The following is a 6000-nucleotide window of genomic DNA, read 5'->3' as shown; positions in this document are numbered from 1 at the left end:
GCATTGGGTAAATCTGCTGCAAAGGACCTCTTTAAAATGTTGAAGAGCAAAGATGTCACCTTGAAGACTAAGGTGTGCCTGACTCAAGCCATGGTATTTTCAATCACATCATATGCATGTGAGGCTGGACAATGAATAAGGAAGACCGAAGAAGAATTGACACCTTTGAATTGTGGTGCTGGCAAAGAATATTGAATATACCATGGACTGCCAAAAGAACAAACAAATCTATCTTGGAAGAAGTACAATCAGAATGCTCCTTAGAGGAAAGGATGGCGAGACTGCATCTTACATACTTTGGACATGTTGTCAGGAGGGATGAGTCCCTGGAGAAGGACATCATGCTTGGCAGAGTACAGGGTCAGCGGAAAAGAGGAAGATCCTCAACAAGTTGGATTGACACAGTGGCTGCAACAATGAGCTCAAGCATAGTAATTGTAAGTATGGCGCAGGACCGGGCAGTGTTTCGTTCTGTTGTGCATAGGATCACTATGAGTCGGAACCGACCTGATGCCACCTAACAACAACAACAAAATGAGTTTACTGCTGTCGTTTTTTTTTTTTTTTTCCTTTTTGTGTTGTTGACAGTTTCCTTGTTTGACTTAATTTTCTGTGCTGAGTTCTTTTTGTTTATGCATTTTCTTTTTATCTCTTTCATTATTGATGATTTTGTGTTTGTGGAGTCTTTATGTTTTCTTTTTTTTAATGGGTAGGTTTGTTAGCTTACTTTGGCATTACCTTGAAGTTTAACCAGTCTTTCATTTGTTAATATCTCCTTAACTTCCTCTCCATATGAAAGGTTTGTGACTACACTGTTTATTCCTTCTTTTTTTTTTTTTCATCTTTTGCTTATTGATGTCTCTGGTGCCCTATATTCAGTCTTTTTCCTTTGATTTGTTTTTGTGAATTTCCTTTCTGGGTTGATAACTGACTGATCTGTCCTGTGTCCTCATCTGGAATTGTTTCCTGATATTGTTAGTTCTGTAACCAGAGAACTCCCTTTAATATTTCTTATAATTTTGGTCTGATTTTTACAAATTCCCTTAATTTCTGTTTATCTGGAAATAATCTAATTTCACAATCATATTTGAGAGACAGTTTTGATGAATACATAATTCTTAGCTGACAATTTTTTTTTTTCCCCTTCAAAGTTTTATATGTGTCATTCCATTGCCTTGTTGCCTGCATGGTTTCTGCTGAGTAGTCAGAGTTTAGTCTTATTGGTGCTCCTTTGTAGGTGACTTTTTGATTATCCCTAGCCACTCTCAAGATTCTTTTTGTTTGGTTTTGGTAAGTTTGATTTCATTATACCTTGGTGATTTTCTTAGGGGGCAGAATGGTGTCAAACGTCACAAATCTGCAGCTCCCCTTTGTCTGTTGTAGGTAAAAATAGGCTTCAGGTGTATATCCAGCTCTGTTATGCTAATGATGGTAAAAAAAAAAAAAAAAAAAGATGGTATGTGGTGTTTAATTAGCCCACAAGGGACTGGGCAGGAGTGAATGGCACTGCAAGTCCATGATCTCCATATGTCAGTGCCTGGGACAAGGGACAGGGCCTTCCTACTGACCCTGAGTTCCTGTCTTCAGTGGCATAGTACCTTGAATGATGTGGGACTGGTGTCAGAGAGGGGTGGTGGGTGGATGAGTGGAAAAGAGTGCTTCTCCACTGTGAAACTCTGGGGTAGGGGAGGGGTTATTTTGCCAGCATGCATGGTAGGTTGGGAGCTTGAACTTAATTTTTGCACGTCTGATATCAGTTGTGTTTGGTTCTGAAGTCGCATGCAGATTCACTGCTGCTTGGCTGCACCATATATGGTGGGCCTCAGCTTGGGATGTCGCTGCTTATCTCTCATCATGGATTGAATTGTGTCCCCCCAAAAATATCTGTCTACTTGTCTAGGTCATGATTCCCAGTATTGTATGATTATCTACCATTTTATCATCTGATGTGATTTCCTTATGTGTCATAAATCCTATCGATATGATGAATTGTCTTCTGGTTTAAGGCACTGTGGTGTGTGTGTGTGCTTGTGTGTTTGTGTGCATCTCACAGCCAAATCTAATCTGAACCAACACAGAAGGTAAGAGTCAATTCTGACTTTGTGACACACTGACGGTCCATGAAAATGCTAATTGTAAATAAAGAATTGTTTTCTTTTGGATATTAAATTATACTTAGAAGGAATGAAAGACAAACTTAGTATATAAACATTATCCAAGTTCATTACAGGGCTTAATGTTAGAATATATTTAATATATCATGTTTTTTCCTCTTATTAAAACTTTTGATTGTATGTATCCTTCTGTAATGGTGCTTGAAGCTGTGGTGGTTCAGTGGTTAAGAGCTTGACTGCTAACCAAAGGATGGCAGCTCAAATCTACCAGCTGCTCTTTGAAACCACTCTGGGGTAGTTCTGCTTTGCCCTATATGGTCACTATGAGTCGGAATTGACTTGATGGCAATTGGATTGGTTTGGGTTTAGTAATGGTACTTGACAAGTCCTATGCATTTTGTACTTCTCAAATTTCTAAAATTTTGCTTATTCTCTCTCTCTCTATTGTGGTAGAGCTTTATTTCAATTTTTAAATCTAATATCTATCCTATTTTAATAGTATGTCATCTTCCGGTTCTCAGAATAACTAGAGATGGTTCAAACATTTTATCCTCATTAACAGATTTAAAAAGTTTTAATATATAAATAAATCCTCTGAAACATGTACAATTTTTATAAACACATATTTCAACCTATCAACACTGCAAAAAAAAGTTTCTCAATGGATATTGTTTGTTCAATGCCTGCATTAATACAATTAAAATTACTCACATATGATATAGCCCTTGTAAAACATATCCAAGCAGTGCACATTTGTGAATATAATACACATACATGCACATATATGTTACACATAAATATACACAAATACATAAATTACATACATATTTATAGATATACAGTTTTTGTTTTTGTTTTTTTGGCAGGATTAAGACATGAGATATGCAGATAAGGACTGATTAGCAAGTAAATAGAAAGCCAGTGAAGAAGTTTCTCCTAGTTTCAAAAGAGGGAAATATCCTCACCTCTCTTATTACAACTTGCGATTTTATGTGGGAGGTAAAGGGAGATATCACATTGGGGTATTAATGTTTCCTACTTGATGGCAAGCTGATGACAAAGCATGCCAGTCTAGTCAGATGATTTTAAAAATACACTTTAACCAGGTGTAAATGCTCACGCTTGATCAAAAAAGCCCCAGTAGCCCTGTGCTCTGCCTCTGGGCATAGCTTTATAGGTGAGCAGTCAAGAGCATGATGTTATTTGGAGATCTCTATGCTTATGCTTGTTTCTCCTTAATGTGGCTGTTTGGAGACTTTGAATCTCAGAAGCATTAGAAAGAACACACCAGGAGCTCTTATCTAGAAGTGGTTCAAGCAGTAAAGTGAGATATCTGGTCTTTATGAGTCTGAAGAACCATTTTAGCGAGATGGGGAAATACAAGCAGGTGCTGCTACCACCAGCAAGAGAAGATGTGGGAGCTCAGCAACTAGAAGGAGGAGCTGGTGGGAGTTGGTGCCACAAAAGCTGTTGAGAGGTATTAATAGCAATGACTCCATGGCAACGGGTTTAGTTTTTGTTGTTGCTGTTGTTGTTTTGATTATTGCCTCTCAAGAAGACTAAGAAGAGTTCTCTGGGTGCTATTCTAAAAAATACCAATGGGAGCTTATTTGGGAAAGGGGAAGAGGAAGGAATTTACTGCTTAGAAGTCTTCCCAAACTATCATCTGAGTTACATTTTCTATTTTACTCTCTCTCTTTAATAAGGACAATGAATAAGGAAGACCAAAGAGGAATTGACGCCTTTGAATTATGGTTCTGGAGAAGAATATTGAATATACCATGGACTGCCAAAAGAACGAACAAATCTGTCTTGGAAGAAGTATAACCAGAATGCTCCTTAGAAGCAAGGATGGTGAGACTGCATCTTACATACTTTGGACATGTTGTCAGGAGGGATTAGTCCCGGAGAAGGACATCATGCTTGGCAAAGTATAGGGTCAGCAGAAAAGAGGAAGACCTTCAACGAGGTGGATTGACACCATGACTGCAACAAGGTGCTCAAGCACAACAACAATTGTAAGGGTGGCGCAGGACTGGGCAGTATTTTGTTCTGTTGTGCATAGGGTCGCTATGAGTTGGAACCGACTCAATGTCACCTAAAAACAACAACTTTAATAAGGAGTGAGATCAACAAATTTTTAGCTAAAGCCCCAGACAATTATTGTCTACAAAATAATTTTACCAAATTTGTTTTCCTGAATATTTAGTCTTTGAGGAAGAAAGGTACAAGTAATTAGTCAGAAAACAATTTTCCAGTTTTAACTTTTGCATGTGAATAAGTGATCTATCTGAGTTCAATGCATAGTCAAAGAACATCACTTCTACATCTGTGAATCTCAATATAGGTGAAAAGAAAAATCTTATAGAAATAGGGAAAAATGAATACAGGATTCTCAGGGAAATGGAGGTGGTAGTACAATACTAAAACTGTGAAAGCTTGCAGAAAGAAAAAAGTAAAAATACACATAATGTATTCAGCCATCATTATTCTATCCATCTCTTCCCCCATAGTGTTATCATCTTGTGGGCAGCAAATATGCCTTATCATCCATCATCTGCCCCCATATTCCTTACTACAGTACTTAGTAACTTGTAAGGATTGCATTTTATAGATTTCAAATTATTAAAAATTATTTATTTTAAAGATCACTTTTTTTCCAGAGGAGTTTATTTGTACACTTGTTGGTAAAAAAAAAAAAAAAAAAAAGCCAAAACCCAGGGTATTAAGAAATCAAAGAATACAGAACAAATGGATCATTCTATGAATTATGATAGAAAAATCTTATCTAACAAAGTGCCAAATCCCATGTTTATAAATTATAATAACCCCATAAGAAGTCATTTGTAGATTTTTTTGAAGAAATGATTAAGGGAATGTGGGTTACTACGGGTGACTTCTGAGACTCCCTAGAATTCCTGCATGCGACTGCTCTGCATGTGACACTATGAATCCAGTACTGTCCTTGGGATCTTCCTTTCAAATAATCATGTTTTGGCAATAATCTCACTACTTGTGTATATGCTTCGCTGTCTCTGGACTCCTTCCTTACTGAATCTTCTCCAAGAATTAGAAATCTTTGCTAATGCAGAACAGTTTTTTCTCGATGATTTTATTGAGAGCTACTTTGACATCCTTATTCCTCAGGCTATAGATAAGAGGGTTCAGCATTGGCACAATAATGGTGTAAAACACAGAAGAAACTTTCTCTTGGTCCATGGAGCTGACGTTTAATGGCTGTAGGTACATAAATTGTCAAGGGTTTCATTTTACTCTGGTCCACAATCAACACCCTTGGAAGCAGCAGTCAAGAAATCAAAAGATCCACTGCATTGGGCAAGTCTATTGCAAAGGACCTCTTTAAAGTGTTGAAAAACAAAGATGTCACCTTGAAGACTAAGGTGCGCCTGACCCAAGCTATGGTATTTTCAATCTCCTTATATGCATGTCAAAGCTGGACAATGAATAAGGAAGACCAAAGAAGAGCTGACACCTTTGAATTGTGGTGTTAGCGAAGAATATTGAATATACTGTAGACTGCTTGGTAAAGTACAGAGTCAGCAGAAAACAGGAAGACAGACCCTCAGCAAGATGGATTGACACAGTGGCTGCAACAATGGGCTCAAGCATAAAAACAATTGTAAGGATAGTGTAAGACCGGGCAGTGTTTCATTCTGTGGTACATAAGGTCGCTATGAGTTAGTACCAACTTGACGACACCTAACAACAACATAAGGCAGAAAATGATACTGATGAGGATGAGCTTCTTGGCTCAAGTAGAAACAAGAGACTAAGTGGGTAGCTCCTGTCAGGAGAACAGATGAGAAGACAAGGGTACAGGAGCTAGTTGAATGCACGGGGAATACAGAATGGAGAGGAGGAGTGT

This window comes from Elephas maximus, chromosome 17, assembly GCF_024166365.1.
Source record: "Elephas maximus indicus isolate mEleMax1 chromosome 17, mEleMax1 primary haplotype, whole genome shotgun sequence".
Taxonomy (NCBI): domain Eukaryota; kingdom Metazoa; phylum Chordata; class Mammalia; order Proboscidea; family Elephantidae; genus Elephas; species Elephas maximus.
This window is presented reverse-complemented; position numbering follows the sequence as displayed.